This window comes from Ursus americanus, chromosome 11 (assembly GCF_024610735.1).
Source record: "Ursus americanus isolate L20-20 chromosome 11, mUrsAme1.1.p, whole genome shotgun sequence".
In the NCBI taxonomy this organism is placed as follows: Eukaryota; Metazoa; Chordata; class Mammalia; order Carnivora; family Ursidae; genus Ursus; species Ursus americanus.
In genome coordinates, this window is record NC_142137.1 from 54,235,062 (window position 1) to 54,252,464 (window position 17,403).

General features: G+C 39.3%; 1 pseudogene; it reads right to left on the bottom strand.

Annotated features, from left to right (window-relative positions):
• Window positions 1–14,730: 14,730 nt before the first annotated feature.
• On the bottom strand, window positions 14,731–15,174 carry LOC123800433 (small ribosomal subunit protein uS11 pseudogene; annotated as a pseudogene).
• Window positions 15,175–17,403: the final 2,229 nt, after the last annotated feature.

The window sequence follows — 17,403 nt, forward strand, 5'->3', positions numbered from 1 at the left end:
CAAGCAAACCTCCTCAGTGCTGAGTGACCTGTGTCACTTACAGAACCCCACTTACAGAGCATGTGGCCACCATGTCACCACCCTAGATGTCTCCTTATCCCACTGCATCTCTCTCTTGGGGTAAACCTGCCTCTAGAACTCTGCCTGATGTGCAACTACCCAATTCTCACTCAGTACTCCTGCCTCCACTTCCAGGAGATGCTACCTTTACCTCCCATCTACTATAAACAACCAGACATCTCATTGAGTATTTACATATTTTTCTCCACCAAGGGAAAACGAGAGAGCTTTACCACATATTACTGGTTTTTATGAGGCCCTAATAGAATCCTTCTCACAGCCTCTGTCCACCTGTAAAGGGAAAGGATGCCCTCCTGGTAATAGATTTTTCCCTTTTCACTGAATTCATTTTTAACCCTTGCATTTTCCAAAGATATGGCTGCTCACAGTAGTTGCAAAAGCCCAAAGAAATTCCCAACACCTCTGCTAGCTCTGGTGAATATTCAAGTGCTGCTGTCCCATCTCTGCTTAGAGGTCTCTGCTCATCATCGGCTCACAGCCTCCAAATCACCCACCCTTTCAGCAAGCAAGGCAACACTACCCATGCCTGGTTAGCTTCCAAGCAGAGCCCAGAACTGTACAAACAATACTGCAACAAAGTTTTTGTCCTGGTAGTCTGACTCCATTCAGGCTGGAACTGCTCAGCCTTCTGGTAGACCTCTCATGCCCCACTCCCCCAAGAGATGCTTTGATAGCCCACAACTCTCCCCCAGTTCTGAGGGAGAAGAACTGGAAATGCATCCAACCTCCTATAAATATTATTAAATCCTTGATATCCATGTTTTCACTTAGTTAGCAGGAGCTTACAGAGGACCTGTTCTTTACCACGTGTGTGTGAGGGGCTTGGAGGATTAGAGCTTGTCAAAGGGAGTGGGGCCATGGGATGATACTAATTCCAGGAGTCGGGAATCATGAAGTCTGGTCCCAGCTCATCAATAATGTACATGGGACTAAGGGCAAGGGTCCATTTCCACAGTCCTAAAATAAAATGATCTCTAAGGAAAGCACAATGGGAATGGGAGGGTTTGGCATTTCTGCAGCTAGAAATCAGAATAGCAAAACAACTGGAGAACAACGGAAATTACAGATTTCCCTCGCTATCCAAAAGTGGAGCATTCTTACAAAACTTTTCAGAAGTTGGAATGGTGTAAAGCCAAGCAGTAATTACCATTAATTTATACAGAAACATATTTGAGCACTCCCAGACCCAAAACATAAACTTTCTTAGGTTTTTCAGATAGCTTAGGTCACATCTTGCTAATGGATACGCAAAATTAATTGAGGTAAAGCACAAATGGTCACAGACCCAGTTCAAAGCTGTGACGGCTTGCCGCTGAAATACCGAGTGTATAGTTTCAGGGGAGGGAGCTTGGAAGTGCCATTCTCACTGCTCTGTGCACACTGCCTCTAAAACAGCTCTCTGCAAAACAAACTCTGAACATTACTTTTGCTTTTCACCTTTTCTTGTAAAAGCAAAACTCCTCTTCAGATTCCTTTTGGTTAGCAGAAACAGGTACTATTAGGTCTTTTGTAAAAGTGAGTGGTGTAATGTGAACTTTCGAAAAGCGGGGGATACCTGTATTTGAGAAGCGTTACAAGGCAACATCTACAAAATTAAAAAGCACTATCTTCAATGCCTTAAGAAATGAATAAAGTAATAGTTATATTAAAGGATTGATATATAAAACAAGAATTAAGGGCACTGAATTTCATGAAGAAACACAATTATTAATATTTGGATCACTCATTGAACATGTAAGAATCGAAGGTTCCCATTTCCCGAACATGCAGAGCCTTTGTTCTCCATATGCCGTATCTATGCCCTGTGCACCCACTTCTCATCAGAAGCATTCAGAGTGCCCACATCTTGGAGGACTGGATGATTTTGCATCTAACAACTTGGCTTCCAATTTGGATCCTCTGGGAAATGAAATTCTAAAGGGAGATTTAGTCCAAATGAAGCCCCCACAGGAAAAGCTTGCAGGATGCCAGCTCCAGCTTTTCAGAGCACCCTCAGTAGTGCTGAGAACGGCAGGCAACCATCAAGAGGAGACAAAGAGCCAAATGTGTTTCACAGATACATCCACACTGTGAATGTGCCAGTGAATGTCTGAAGATATCCCTGACAGCACAGGCTGCTCCATCATGGACCCAAGGAAGCCCAATCACTTGAGAGATCTAAAACTGGCCAGAGAGGAGGCTGACACACATCCTTAGTGCCCCACACTGTTCTGACAGGGAAACCCACAGTGTGTCCTCATCCAGAAGGTCTTTTCCTCTGCGGGTATCTGGGGATCTGCAGGCTGGGAGCTTCCTCGGATGAACAGAAGGACGGGTCTGTGCATGTTCACACATCTCATTTCATTCATTCACACTTCAAAAGGCTCCAGATTCTGTTAAAATTTTAGCTCTTTCTTATTCTCAGTCCATTTTTGAAGCTGGCACCAGTACGCCTGCGTTCCAGGTATAATATATAGCTCCTCACTGCCTCCCACTTCCAAGCCTCGCTACCAAGTATGCCACTCACATTTTCCTCCTTTCAACACAAACATGATGCTTTTCATGCTTTCCTTTGCAAATGATGGATGGTAGCTGAGCTAAATATGGAGACAGGGGTTACAGACACATTTTGTTCCTATTAAATGTTCTACTTCTGTGTTATTGCCCTTCTTGGCTTCATATTAACTCACTTCCTTCCTGGTATCCAAAAAGTAGGTGCCTATGACTGGAGTCCTGGAAATGAAGAGCTAGACTCTGTATTCTAGATCTATCTTTAGGTCTAAAGAATGTCTCTATTTATTTGTAATTTCTTTTTAGGATGGAGTAAATCACCTGTCACTTTTGTGGTCTAAGATAAACATGCTCCTTGAAATTTGGGATACCTGGGGGGGGTTGTTTTTTGTTTTTGGGGTTTTGTTTTGTTTTGTTTTTTTGTGGCCCACTGATGAGATGAGAGGTGAATTGTGAAAATGGCACTTCTGGAAAACTGATGTTTAAAATTCTTTTCTACCTTTTAATAAGCTAAATGTGGGGGCTTGTGAAAACCCATGAATACTGACAAAAAGTTGAGCCCAGGCTTTGGAAATGAACACAACCAGCTTGGTTTCCTGTTTCTGCCTCTGTCTACCTCATGACCCTTGTTTATACTTAGAAAGCTTCAGTTTCCCAGGTAGGGTTCCCACATTGCACTTGAGTGTCATATCTCCTGTCCCCTTTAATATAGGACAACTCCCTTGGATTTTTAAAAATTTCATTTTTGCTTTCTCTCTTGACATTAATATTTTCAAGTAATTCGTGACAATTGTTTTGGAGAACGTCCTACATTCTGAATTTGTTCTATAATTTCCTCATGATTAGATTCATATTAAAAATGCTTGGCAAGAGTACTTCAAAGTTGATGTATACTTCTCACTGCATTTCGTCAAATGGTACATAATAGTCCCATTAGTAGGGAATACCAAATTTAATTACTTGTTTAAGGTAATTTCTGTCAGAGCTCTTTATTCAAAAAGAAATTATCTTTGTAATTAATAAATAATATTTGGTGGGGTAAACATGTAAAACATGAATATTTAGTTCCTCGAAAAAATTTCATCCAGTGGTTTTGCAATCCGTTACTTATTCTTCCATGAAACATGTATTCATTTATCATTTACGTCTTTAGGTTTGTAAAACAACATTTTTTTTAAGTCTGTCATTTCTTCTGCATGTACTAATCGGCTTTCTTTTATAAAACAACTTTCCTCTTTTCCTTTCTTCCCTTCTATTTCTCCTTTTCCCTTTTTGAACATTACTATGAATTGATGGGTTTTTTTTAAATCAATGTGCTAGTACTGTCACTATTCTATTTGTCTATTGACACTATTCTATTTGTCTATTCTGTCAAATTTGCCATGAATGTAATCAGTGGAAGCTCCCTCAAAGGGGCTCCTATAAAATTTCATCTATTTCTTTGTTTTGTTTTTAGTGGTTGCATAGAGTTTACAATGTGCATATCTAACTGGTCCCATCTACTTTCAAATATTATACTGCCTTACAAATCGTTCAAGAACTTTACAATATGCTTCCATGTCTCCTCTCCAGTCCTTTGTGCTATTGTTATCCCACAATTTACTTCTGCAGGTATTATTAAACAGCAATTGCTACATTTGCCTTAAGAAGTCAATTATGTTTAAAGCAATTAAAAATGAGAAAGCTTTTCTTTTATTTACCCACAAATATATCATTTTCTAGCCATTTCCATTCCTTTGTATAGATCTAAACATTTACTGTTACTTCGCATCTACTTAATTTTCTTTATTTTTCTAAGCAGGTATGCCTGGATTTTCATTGTTAAAAACAACTTTATGTTGCTTCATTTTTGAAAGATATATTTGCTGGCTATAGGATTTTAGACTTTTTTTCTTCCAGTACTTTAAAGATGTCATTCCTTTGTCTTCTAACTTTCATAGTTTCTGCCAAGGGAACCACTGTAATTCTTATGCTTGTTTCTCTGTTAATAATGTTTTGTTTTATTTTCAGTTGCTATAGTTTTTTTTAGCACTAGTTTCAACAATGAGATTATGATATGATTCAGTGTGGTTTTCTTTTTGGTTTATCATGTTCAGGGTTCAATGAGTTCCTTGATCTGTGGATTTAGATATATAAATATATATAATTTATAATACATATAATTATATAAATAATTTATATATTATATATTATAATTTAATTTAATATATGTACAATATTGTATATGTGTGTGTGTTTATATATGTATATATAAATTTATAACATTTTGGCCATGGTTTTTTCAAATATTTTTTCTTCCTCCTCAGAGTTCAATTCCATGTATATATATTGCTTGCTATTGTTAAATAGCTCACGGAGCAAATACAAGCTGTTCTTGTAGTTGTTTGTTTTGTTGTTCTTCTTCTTTCTCTTCTCCCACCTCCTTCCTCCTCCTTCACTTTCTTCTTCTCTTCCTTCTTTAGTTTTTTTTCTCTGTGGCTCATGTATTAGCACCTATTTCTATGTCTTCAAGTTCACTGACATTTTCTTTGTCAGTTCATCTGCTGTTAATACCATCTAGCATATTTTTCATTTCAGATATTATATTTTTCATCTTAGGGATTTCTGCTCATTATCTTCATGCTTTTCCTTACCTTCTGATGCATAGCAAGCATATTTATAATAGCAATTTTAATGTTTGTGCCAATTTGAACATCTCAGCCTTTTGGAGTTAAATTTTTGTTGACTGACTTTTTTCATAGACATGGGTTGTATTGCACTATTTCTTTGCATGGTTAGTCATTTCTTATTTGATGCTGGACTTTGAGATTTTTAGGTTGTCACTACTGTATTTTGTTGTATTCCTGTAACTATTGTTAAAACTTGTTTGGCATGCACTTGGAATTAATTTTATTCGTCACGTGATTTGGATTACGTTTTGTTGGTATAGAGCAAGAACAATTTTTTTGTCTATGGCAAATTTATCCACACTACAAAGATGATATCTTTCTGAGAATTCTATCCAGTGTCACATGTGTTATGAGGTCCTTCTCCCCAGTCTGGTGGAAACACAAATTACTCTTAGCCCCATTTGAGCTCTAGGAATTCTTCAGCTTGCTGCTTTCCAGTAGTCTTTTTTTCGGTCTGGACTATTTTCTTCCAAAGCATGTACAAAACAGTATTCTGCTGTAGCCTCTCCAAATCTTTGGAACTCAGTTGTCTCCTCTCCAGTATTTTGCTATGAAAATTCTGGCTGCCTTGACCTCCTTGAATTATAAGTTTTTTCTCCTCAATTTAATGAGACTCCCAACCCCTGTTGGGTTCCCCCTTCCTATGCCGCAGCCTAGAAAGTTCCTTCAAGCATTAGGCAGGTTCAATTGTAGGTCTAACTTTGTTTATTTCCTCAGGAATGTATCTCAGGATATATGTATATCCCAGCTTTCTAGTTATTCAAGATAGGAAGGTAAATTAGGTGTCTGTTACTCTATCACTGATGAAAGGAAAAGTCCTCTTTATCTTCTTGTCAAGTTCCCATCAGTATTTGATGATCTTTTTGCTTTCTAACACAACTGGATTTTCTATGCTCATCCTGTGTTTTTCCAGTCCTGAACTCAGAATCAGCCATTTCTGCAAGGAGCTCTGGATCTTTGGCAGACAATAGTATTTAGAAAACAAAATATGGGTGCTACATTTGCTCATTTTTACTGTGGTGTCATTTGATCTGTAACTTTTTAAATCATTATGTCATACTGATATCTTGAATTCAAGCCCAAAAGTATTCTCCTCACCTCCCTCATGTTATCGCCCTCTGTCTCTCTCTCTCTTTTAGTGCAGCTAGAACCCTGGTTTCCAAAACATCAATATCTTTAGTTATTTGCTCAGTACACATAGAAATAATTTCATAAGTATTCTACCAACACCACTACCATAACAAACTTAATAAGTAAAATTTAGGATTTTTTTTGCAATTATTCTTGCCTTTACAATAACTCCCATACAAGATACAGAACCGGAGTACTGTGTTCAAAATTATTTAGATTAATTTTTATGTGATTTTGCTATAAATTTGATATACAGTTAAGTTTATATTTCTGTTGTTTTTATTTAATTTTAGGGCTCGCTCTTACTTCACCATTTTTATTTCAATTTTATTTTTTGATCGTGTATAATATTTACATGGTACAAAAATCAAAACCAACAGAGAAATCTCAGTCCTATTCCAACCCCTTCTACTTAATTCTCATGAAACCTTGGAGTTAACCATTATAATTATTGGTTAATTTTTCTTTTTTTTTTTTGATAAATGAGCAAGTACACATAATGAGAGAATATATATATATTCTTATTTCATTTCTCTTTCCTCTTTTGTCATGTACAGAAGAAAAATCACTATATATGTTCTTTATTTTTCACTTAACGGGGCACACTACATGTAAGATGTCCATAGGCATCCAATTGTAGATATCAAACAGAGCCTTAAGATTTCTTCCTGATAAGTTTCTCTTCCAAATATCACATAATACTTACCCTGCCAGTTATCAAGAATTATTTAATTTTGGTTTTGTTAAAGTCAGTTTCTCTTGAAGTTTCCTGTATATAACTTGAAGACAATACTGATTTTCTCCAAAGCGCAGTTTTAAAAGACAGACTTCTCTTTATCCTGACAAATTGGAATTACATTATCCTCTTATCATTGACCCCATTTTTCAAAACTCAATTCTCTCCTAGCATGACCTTTCAGAACCCTGCAAGTTAACCACAGTTTGCTTAATTTGAGGAGGTCCGTGAATGGAATTGTCCCAGTTCAGATTCAGCTTCCCTGTTTTCTTCTAAACATCTGTCTGAAGGTCAGGGACAGTTTGAATTCTGTATTTGTTCTACAAACAGGTTTCCATAAGACCCAACCTGAAATTGTGGGCAAGGAAGAGTTTATGTTACTTGATCAATTAAAGTGACCTTAGTACAAAACACACAAATAAATAAAAACTGTATTTTCTAAAGAACTAACATTGAACAAATGTTGTTAACATTATACAATAAGAATAGCTGATACTGATAAATTTAATAGACCGTCTCAGAGCACTTTAGTGCTATGACCTTTTCGTTCTTTCAGTAGTACAGTACTACCAAGTGGAAGGTCCAGGCTGGGGCTGAGCGATCGCACAACTGAATAAATTAGAGCTTTTGTCCTCAAAGGTCTTATTGAGGAGACAATTATATTCATAAATATTATACAAGTAAGATGTACTGCATATTATCATGAGAAGAGCTGTAAGTAAAAGACAGTGAGAGTTTGATGACAAGGACATTAATCTGATGGTGAAATTTGATAAACTTCTTGGAGGACATAAGATCGAACCTCAATCTTGGAAGGCTGAGCAGGATTTTGACAGCAATGAGTGACAATTGGTTTTGATTTGTGCTAAAAAAGCCTATTTGAGGCTGTGATAAGACACAAGGCAGTTTTAATTAAGACAATTCCGGTGAGAGTGAGAGGACAGAGAGAGTCAAAGGTCAAATGTCCAAAAACAGGAAGATCTAGCAAAATGTCATTGATGGTCTCACATCGCACATTACTGCAAAGAACCTAAAATAAAGATAGAATACCTTGGAGTGCTGAGAAAACAAAGTGAGTTTTCTGATGGATTTGTATTACTTTCCCCATAGGGTTGTCATGACTATCAAGAAAAGTGAATGTGAAAAATATTTTGTTTGTTGTGTGGTGTTCTTGTTATTTCTATTAACAAAAAGAGCAATAATAATATGGCTATTTAAAGGTACTTTTTTTTTTCTTTGTGAAAGCCTGGAAGTGAAATGAAAACAAAGGCTGAAATGAGTTTTGCTGTAGGAAATAATTCTACCACAAGTTTTGAGTAAACCACTTGTAGCTGCTGAAATTGAACATATTGGGTTCTGCTGTGGAAGAAGAAGGGCCTCCAAACTCACTTTTAGCAGGAAAATGAAGTTTTTTTCTTGATGAGAAGGAATCTGTTGAATTCAATACAACAGTTCCATTTTTCCTAGGAGTGCAAGATGGGTTGTTGTAACTCAGGGTTCTCAGGAATCGTTTCCCTCTTTCATAGGGAGACAAGTGAAGACTAGTTGTGACATGAAAAGTTCTGTTCTATGACCACCTCCATTATGGTCTCAGAGGGACAAATTCAGGCCATATACTCCCAAAATAATATACCATAATCATCATTATCATTGCTATAGACTGAATGTTTTTGTCCCCCCCCCCCCAACCACCACCACCAAATTCATATGTTAAAACCCAACTCCCAGTGTGATATATTTGGAGGCGGGGTCTTTGGGAGGTGATTAGGTCATGAGGGTGGAGCCCTCAAGAATGGAATCAGTGTCCTCATAAAAAGGACCCCAGGAACTCCCTTGCCCCTTCTGCCAAATGAGGACATAGTGCAAAAACAGCCATCTATACACCAGGAAGCAGACTCTCAGCAGACACCAAATCTGTCAGCACCACGTTCTTAAGACTTCTCAGTGTCCAGAACTATGAGAAATAAATGTGTGTTGTTTAAGCCACCCAGTCTATAGTATTTTTGTTACAGCATCCTGAACAGACGAAGACAACCACCCACACAGCATTTTAATGAGTATCTGGTATCACATGACAATGTGATGAGTGACACTGACAGAGTGACCCTGGCCTTGCCAGTCCCTACTGGTACAGATAACCATAGGCACAGACATTATAAATATAGCTCGACAACATACGCAGTGCAGTATATGTTTCTTATAAGCAGGGAAAGTAATAATACTTAATATTCATTGAATGCACTGTTACATACTTAAACACTATTGCAACAGATTCTCATATTTTGTCTTATTTAATTTCAAAATCAAATAATCATTTGAAGTAAGTCTAATTCTTAACTTCCTTTTACTGATGAGAAAACTGAAGCAGAGAGGATTAAATAGCTCGTCCAAAATTACACAGGATTTTAACCCAGGCCCTATGGCTTCAGAGTTCCCCTTTTTAATCATGGCTTATTGTCTCCAACAGTGCATTTTAAGTGTTGAGAATAGGAAGGATTTATAACTGATTGGAGTCTAACAAAAGCAACAGAGAACCCCATGTGTAGATACAAGACAAAGAGGTAATGTCAGCTTCCTGGGTCAGAAGAGAGAGAAGAGAGCAAATAAGACAGTCCTGGGTTTGAATTAGAGCTCTACCTTATTAACATTGTGACTTTAGGGAGCTACTTAGCTTCTGCATATCTGTTTGTTCATCTAAAAACTGAGAATAAAAATCATGCATACAGCAAAGGCTTGCAGTGAGGTTTAAAGAGTGAATACTTGTGAAGAACCTATGGGTAGTGGTTGGCACACAGAATATATTAAAATTACTATTACTATTATTGTAGGTAAGAATTCAGCTATCAGGCAGCTCCTCAAAGGACAGAGCTTTATGTTCTTGTACTTGGTTGGTTGTTCACAGGTACCAGAACATTTTCTCCTTGGTTAGGGAAAGATTTGAATATGGGAAGGATTGAGGAATTGAAGGCTTTATTTCATCTGAAACCCAAGCTCTCCACCATTGGCTCCCCATTCATGACCTTGAAGTACACCTCTGACGTGGCTTCCTTCCTTCCCAAGACTCCAGCCTGGCTTCTGGCTTTCATGGAGTAGATTCTCCAGAAGTTAAGCTCGTTCTCAGTCCTCCTACAACAACCACAGAGCAGCATGGCGACTCAGCCTCCTTGGTGCCCACCTCTCCTGGGGACACAGAGATGTTGTCTCACTGGGGACAGGCCCTGTTTTGAAGAGAAGCTCAGCCTCTTAGAAAATGGAAAGAAAGCTGAAAGAAAGTAAAAGTATTAAGACGTAAGTGAGAGAGTTTATAATTTAGCACAGAAAAGGTCTTAACAGATCTAACTCTAACTTGTCTCTTAACAGATGAGGACATTAAAAACTAGAAAAGGGATTTGCCAGCCATCACTTAGCCAGGGTTAGCGGAACTAGAATAGACTCTTGGTGGAAGGTTGATGTTTTCAAATCATGCACCTCAGGGTGCGAGGGTTTCTCTGATATTCTCCAGAGACTTCTAAGGGAGAAGAGAGCAGGGAGACTTCTAGACATTTCCTCAATGAGCACACCTCCACAACAATATGGTTTACATTGGGGCTTCTAATTAAAACTGGTTTTCTAGGAAGAGCTCTGGTGAAAAAAGAATATTTGAGAACCAATATCTTAGACTTTTTTGCATCTCAGACACTTATCATTGATTGAACAATTTCTGGAAAGCGAACTTGAAAGTTTCTCCAATTATGGAGTCTTTTGTTAAATATTCCAGGGGTCATTGAGGCCATACAATTATACTACAGGCCATCAGATAAATGTTGAAGTAAATATGAAGATAAAAGGGGGCATAAACATCAGGATGTTTGTGTGTGACTTATATATGTTTATGAGTTTTATTATTTTTCAAATTAATGGTAAATAATTTGTCTGAATAAGACAAATATGGAAAGAATAATAAAGACAACTTCTTCAATATTTTTCAGTTGTCTACTACATGTGTCACAAAAGCTTTGCCTGGGGGTGCCTGGGTGGCTCAGTCCTTAAGTGTCTGCCTTCAGCTCAAGGCATGATCCCAGCGTTCTGGGATCGAGCCCCGCATCAGGCTCCTCCGCTGGGAGCCTGCTTCTTCCTTTCCCACTCCCCCTGCTTGTGTTCCCTCTCTCGCTGGCTGTCTCTGTGGAATGAATAAATAAAATCTTTAAAAAACAACAACAACAACAACAACAAAAGCTTTGCCTGTAGCCTAAATAAGCTTCTCACATATCTGTGCTATCATTATTCAAATGTATCTGGATGATTTGACCACTGATAAAATCCAATTGTATCTTAAAATGTTGAATTGATGTTATGATATTTTCAAATATTTCAGATATTTTCTCAGTCAACATCTCCCTATTATAGATCTATGATTTTTCTTAAATCGTGAAAAAGACATTCCTGCTTGTGAAAGTTTAAGGGACTCTGGTTAGACTGCAAGACAGGAATGAGTTTTGAGCAATAAATTCTGCTGTGCCATGAACATAGTGCCTCGGAGTTTTCTAAGCATTTCTAGGTTATTCCAGGCAATCACTTATTTTTGGGAGCTTGGCCATAGCCATTCTTTCTCTTTTATAGTACCACTTGAATTCAACAGTCCTCCAATCAGAAGGACAGGGACCTGGAGAAGTGAGCTGGTTACATTATCTGGATATTAATAAAAATTAAAACCTTTTGAAAAGAGATGTAATAGAACTTCTTTATTTCTCCCCAATACGCAACAATCCTGTAACCGTGCAGAGAGAAGAGCCCTTTACAGAAAAGTTAGCCCTTGCTTAAGTTAAACATTAATCATAAAAGACAAGTACAAAAGAACAGATAACCTAGTCACTTGCTGTAGTTAGTATTAGCGTGGACAAGTGGCAGTCTGATAGAACTAGAAGGGAGTGGGACTGCCCACTTAGTGTTTATTTGGTGACTGGAGGAAAATCAGCTGGGTTCAGTTGTAATGAAAATCAAAAGGAACTGGGATATCATAATACAACCACCTCAGGAATATTGGGAACACTGGACAAGTAATGTGTGTGTGTGTGTGTGTGTGTGTGTGTGTGTGTGTGGTGTGTTCTTTTCTATTCTTAACCTCCAAACACAGTGGGTGGTGACCATAAGGCCAGTTGGAGCCTGGAGGGGCGTCCTCTCTGGAGTGAGGGGGCAGCCCTGGAGTGAGAGGCAACGCGATAGCCAGGAAGGCAGAGCCCATCACCAAAGGGGGAGGTCGCGAGAGAATCCAAGAATGCATAGTCACTTCAGTGGATGGGGATAACTGAATAGAAGGGAGAACCAGAAGCCCCAGATGACTAGAACAATCATCCCTTTCTCCTGGTTCTCCACTCTTAAAACTTGGGCAGACACAACTCTGGAAGGTGCCTCAAGGGCCAATCTGTCCCTAGTGTTTGCGTCGCAAACATCTTTTATAGTATAAGCTATCTTTTGACACTGGGCTTTGAATGAAAATCCTGCATGTCAGGGAAACACCCAACACCTTTGCAGCCAAGAGCAACAAATGTTCTGTTGCTCTTGAACTTCTTGAAATCATAACTGCTTAAGGTGGTTACCGTCCCAGATGACAGATACTCTTTTGTCAAGGTGGCCTTCTGTAGGCCGGGAAGAGGGATCTCACTGGGAAAAGAATCGGCTAGCACCTTGATCTTAGATTTTGCAGCCTCTAGAAGTGTGAGAAATAAACGTCTGTTGTTTAAGTCGCTCAGTCTATGATATTAGTTATAGCTACTGAAGCTGACTAATACATGCAGTTACAGAGCAGTCAGGTAACCCTTGATGACATGTTGCTATCTAAGACATTCCTTTTATTTTCACAAATACACTGAAAAATCTTTTGAGAATAGACAGAGATATGTGAAGAGCTCTCAAAAGTTTCCCTCAGCTCTTGACAATCAAGCCTCTAAGCAGCATGGAGATTGGAGTGTGTGAGCTCATGCTAGCTAATTGTTCTGGTTCAGAGAGTATATAAAAGGATCTTCAGGAACTAAACAGAAAAGAATTGTACCAAACTGGATTAACTGGGGCTCCTCAAGCGACGGCAAGCCCAGAACACCTGCCAGCAGTTAAAGATTGTGACCTACAGTCATTGTAACAAATTGCATAAGACCGATTTGGCAGAATTCCAGGTAACACCTCACTGAGAATTGCTACCAGGAAATTGCTAACAAAATGCCAAGAAAAAGTGGCCGTGAGGTGCAAAATGCAGCCCGCTTTCTCCAGTATAAGAATTATATTTTTTATTCCCATATGTGTGTGATATTTTGGATTTAAAGGTTCAAATTTTGATCTGTTTAATAGCATTCTCGTAAAATAAATGTTAAAACCTCTTGGTCCATAAAGTTGTAAACGTATCGTCTCCTAGGGAGGGGCAATAAGGGGAGAACACAGCGAACAAAGCTGTAATGGAAAAATGAGTATGAAATCACATTCCCACAGATGCTGCAGTTTTAAAACAATTGGCTTTTAAGTTCTGTGTCGTTTCCTTCGCCTCAACTTCCTCCTCCTATCAGTCTAGCCCCATCAGGTTTCTCAAGTGATTGAAGGTCAGCATACCAGCATCTATTCCACACCTAAAGAATCTTCGTTTACATTTTCTGGGCGAGTACATCGTAGACTTTAATGTTGCCATAGACAGAGGAGATCAACCTCCATGCAGACACTGTGGGGTTCGGTGATGCACAACTATAATGTGAAACATCTTCAAGAAATCGTATTCACTGTGTTTCCTATTCCCGTAATGCAGGAAGTGCTGGTTCCACAGGCCCCTGGGCTCTCAGAGATAAGGAAAGCTCTGTAGTGTTCAGAATTTTCAGATAGAGCTTTGGAATTTTGCACGAGATATGGAGCATGCAGTCCTAGACGGAACAGATAGGAAGTTGTTCCTCAGGTGTCATCACCCACTGGAACTGTCTGTCAGACTTGGCAAACATGGATAGCTGAGATTCCTTTCTGGGTTGGAGATAGGCTGTTGTGTGTATGTTTCGATAAACTTATACCCAAGTGCCTATGCAGGCACTGCTGTGGAATTTCATTCATGAGAGCAATGTCCAGAGTAAAGGAAGCGGATCAAACTGATCTGCTTTTGGATCAAGCAGATCATACTGCTTTTGGTAAGTCTGCATGTGAAAGTGGGCTTAGATTTGACATCCTGGGGTCTGGCCAAAGGATCAAATGAATCAGGAAGTAACTTATTAATCATTTTTCTTTATGTGACTTGAAACACATCCCCATCCTGAAGTAAGGTAGGATGCAAACCATAAGGTAAAGCATGATAATGAGAGTTGAGAAGTTTGCATTCTGGAAGCTTTTATTTGTTTGGAAGTTTCTACAGGGGGTGGGTGACATGAGTAATCCCAAACAGGGAATAGTCAGAAACATTTAAATGCTTCTCTTATAATGTTCAAAAGAAATAAAAGCAGGAAATAAAAGCTAAATACATCATAAAGCGTGCATGATGGCTTCAGTGTAGAAATTGTGTGTCTGTTAACATGGCTGAGGGAAACATAAAGAAATGAAAGTAGTCATATTCTTTTTTTTTTTCTTACACAAAGGCAATTTTTTCACAGAAAACAATAATTTGAGGAATCCCGTTCATAGACGTCACCACAGTTGACCCCCTTTCCTGTGCGTGCTTTCGGAGGGGATGAGCTTCACATCTCCATCCACCCGATCTTCATTCCTGAGCGGGCGAGGGCTCGGAGGATGACTGGGCTCCAAGTGCAGGGGTCTTGGTTCTACTTCCTCCTGTGGCTCAGACTTTGAGGTGGAGGGCGGTGATGCCCAGCTCGTTGCACCTCTGGGCTACATCTTGGGCAGCCAACGTGGCAGCATAGAGAGAGGACTCGTCTTGGTCATCCTCCACCTTCATCCCCCAGTCACACGGCAGATGGCTTCCTTGCCAGAAAGATCGGTGACATGGACAAAAGTGTCATTGAGGGATGCAAAGACGTGGCAGACACCAAGCACATTTTCTTCGTCAGCTACATGAAGTCCAAGGCTGATGACCTGTTCTCCCTTCTTTTCCTTCCCCTTGCGAAGTTCCATTTCCGTGTGTCTTCTCCAGACTCCACCACTGGAAAGGGAAAGTAGTTATATCTTGATGAACAGTGGGTCTTTTTGTTCCCCTGTGATTATGATACATATGGTATATAACGATCAGAACAGTGGGCAACATAATTCCTGTTTTCTTTGCAATTTCTTTGGAATGTGCTTTGAATGTGTTCTGATGATAGGGAATCATTCAGAGATCTACTGTTCAGCCTTGTACTTCTAAGCAACTGTACTGTATTGTACACTTAGATTTGTTAAGAGGGTGGAGTGGATCTCATGCTAAGCATTCTTATTGCAATAAAATAAATTTTAAAAAATAAAACAAAATAAAGGTATGTCTGGAAAGCAGGCTCATTTTCTTGCTTTACTGCCAGAAGTTGTTCATATTAGGCATGTCCATATATTTTCCTCGGCTGCACAGCTTCCCCTCTGGGATCTGTGTATCCCAAACACTTTCCTGAGGTGGGTAAAGGAAGCATAGAAGTGTTTGACTGTTAAATATTTTCCTAATGAAAGAATCTGGGTTTGTGGAGACTTCATTGGTTATCTTGAACACGTGCTCACTTCTCCATCTTAAATGGATCCTACTGAAAAGGGGCTCTTTTTTTATTTATTTATTTTTAAGATTTTATTTATTTATTTGACAGAGATAGAGACAGCCAGCGAGAGAGGGAACACAAGCAGGGGGAGTGGGAGAGGAAGAAGCAGGCTCATAGTGGAGGAGCCTGACGTGGGGCTCAATCCTGTAACGCCGGGATCATGCCCTGAGCGGAAGGCAGACGCTTAACCACTGTGCCACCCAGGCGCCCCAAGGGGCTCTTTTTTTAAAGTGTCAAATCAATTCCACTGAAAATTCTGCCAATTGAGTCAGACCCAGTGCTCAGATTAAATCTCTAAGAGTAATATATGGTCTCTCTCCTTTTCTCACACAGCATATCCTGTCCTTACCATATAATCTAAACCTTAAAAATAAAAGTGTGACCATTCCTCATGACTTCCACCACTGTCACTCTTGTCCAAGTCACCATCCCTTGGGTTCCTTGAACTGCTGCAATTTCTCCCAATTGGCATCCCTGCTTCCGCACTTGCCCACCTTAGAGTACATTGTCTACAGAGTAGCCCGAAGATCTTTCAACATCCTATTGTGACGTTGTGGAAGGCAAGAGAGTACCTTGAGAAGAAGGATTGGAATTGGAGATATTGGTGTGGACTCATGTTTTCTAAAATGTGCAAATATTTCAGTATATGTATGCATCCACATGCAGATATAATATAGATACACATATGCACACATGCACATTTCCTAGCTCTGTCTGCTGAAAGAACCTCGGAGCAATGACACTTTCAGCAGCAAAATCGATGCAGCCCCCAGATCTTGACTTCTGACACCATCTCCACTAAAAGGAATCAGAGATTCTCAGAGAAATGACAGTTATCTAGGCTGGGTAAGCTAAGTACAATAAGAAACTGAAAAATTGCTTTTGTTGAGGAACGTGGTCAAAAAGACGTGACCACCAATTGACCCATGAGCTAGATCTGGGCACCCCAAGACTCCTCACCCCACCCCTGTCCTTGGAACGTGAGTTCAGCTTGCCTTTCCCACTCCCAAAGGCTGATCCAAGGACACAGCCTAGAGATGACAATGTGATGTTGAAAATACCTGCACAAAATGCATGATTGAGCCATTAGGGCCTCTCAAGATTTGAAGGGCAAGTGTGGGGATACATTCATTTTGCTGCTGCCCAAGACAAGCCTCATGTGTAAGTTCTCTTTGCTATTATTAAAATTGTCACCTACAATATGGAGTGGCCTGCCTCTTTCTTCGGTCTCTACCAGCCCCCTGTATATGGGGGCTGGATTCAGATTATATCAGAAAAGCTCCTGAGAAGACTGTGTGAGAAGGTTGTGAACCTACACCTTTTTGTTGAAAAATTAAGGAAATGCTCCCCCAAAATGAGAAGGACTTGTCACAAGGACACAGGGAATAGCTTGAAGGAGCTCCCACTGGGGCGATTTGAGAAATAAAGTAATTAAGGACAATAATTAATCATAAACCATTAAAAAATAGAAATCTACAAGTCCATACCAATAATAAATAATGAAATAAAGGATGAAGAAGAAGGCAAGGCTCTTGCTTACAGTAGCATGTTGTAAATGCGGGGTGAGTATTGAATATGGAAAATAGTTATTTTGTAAACATCACAGTAAAAAAGAATTCAGGCA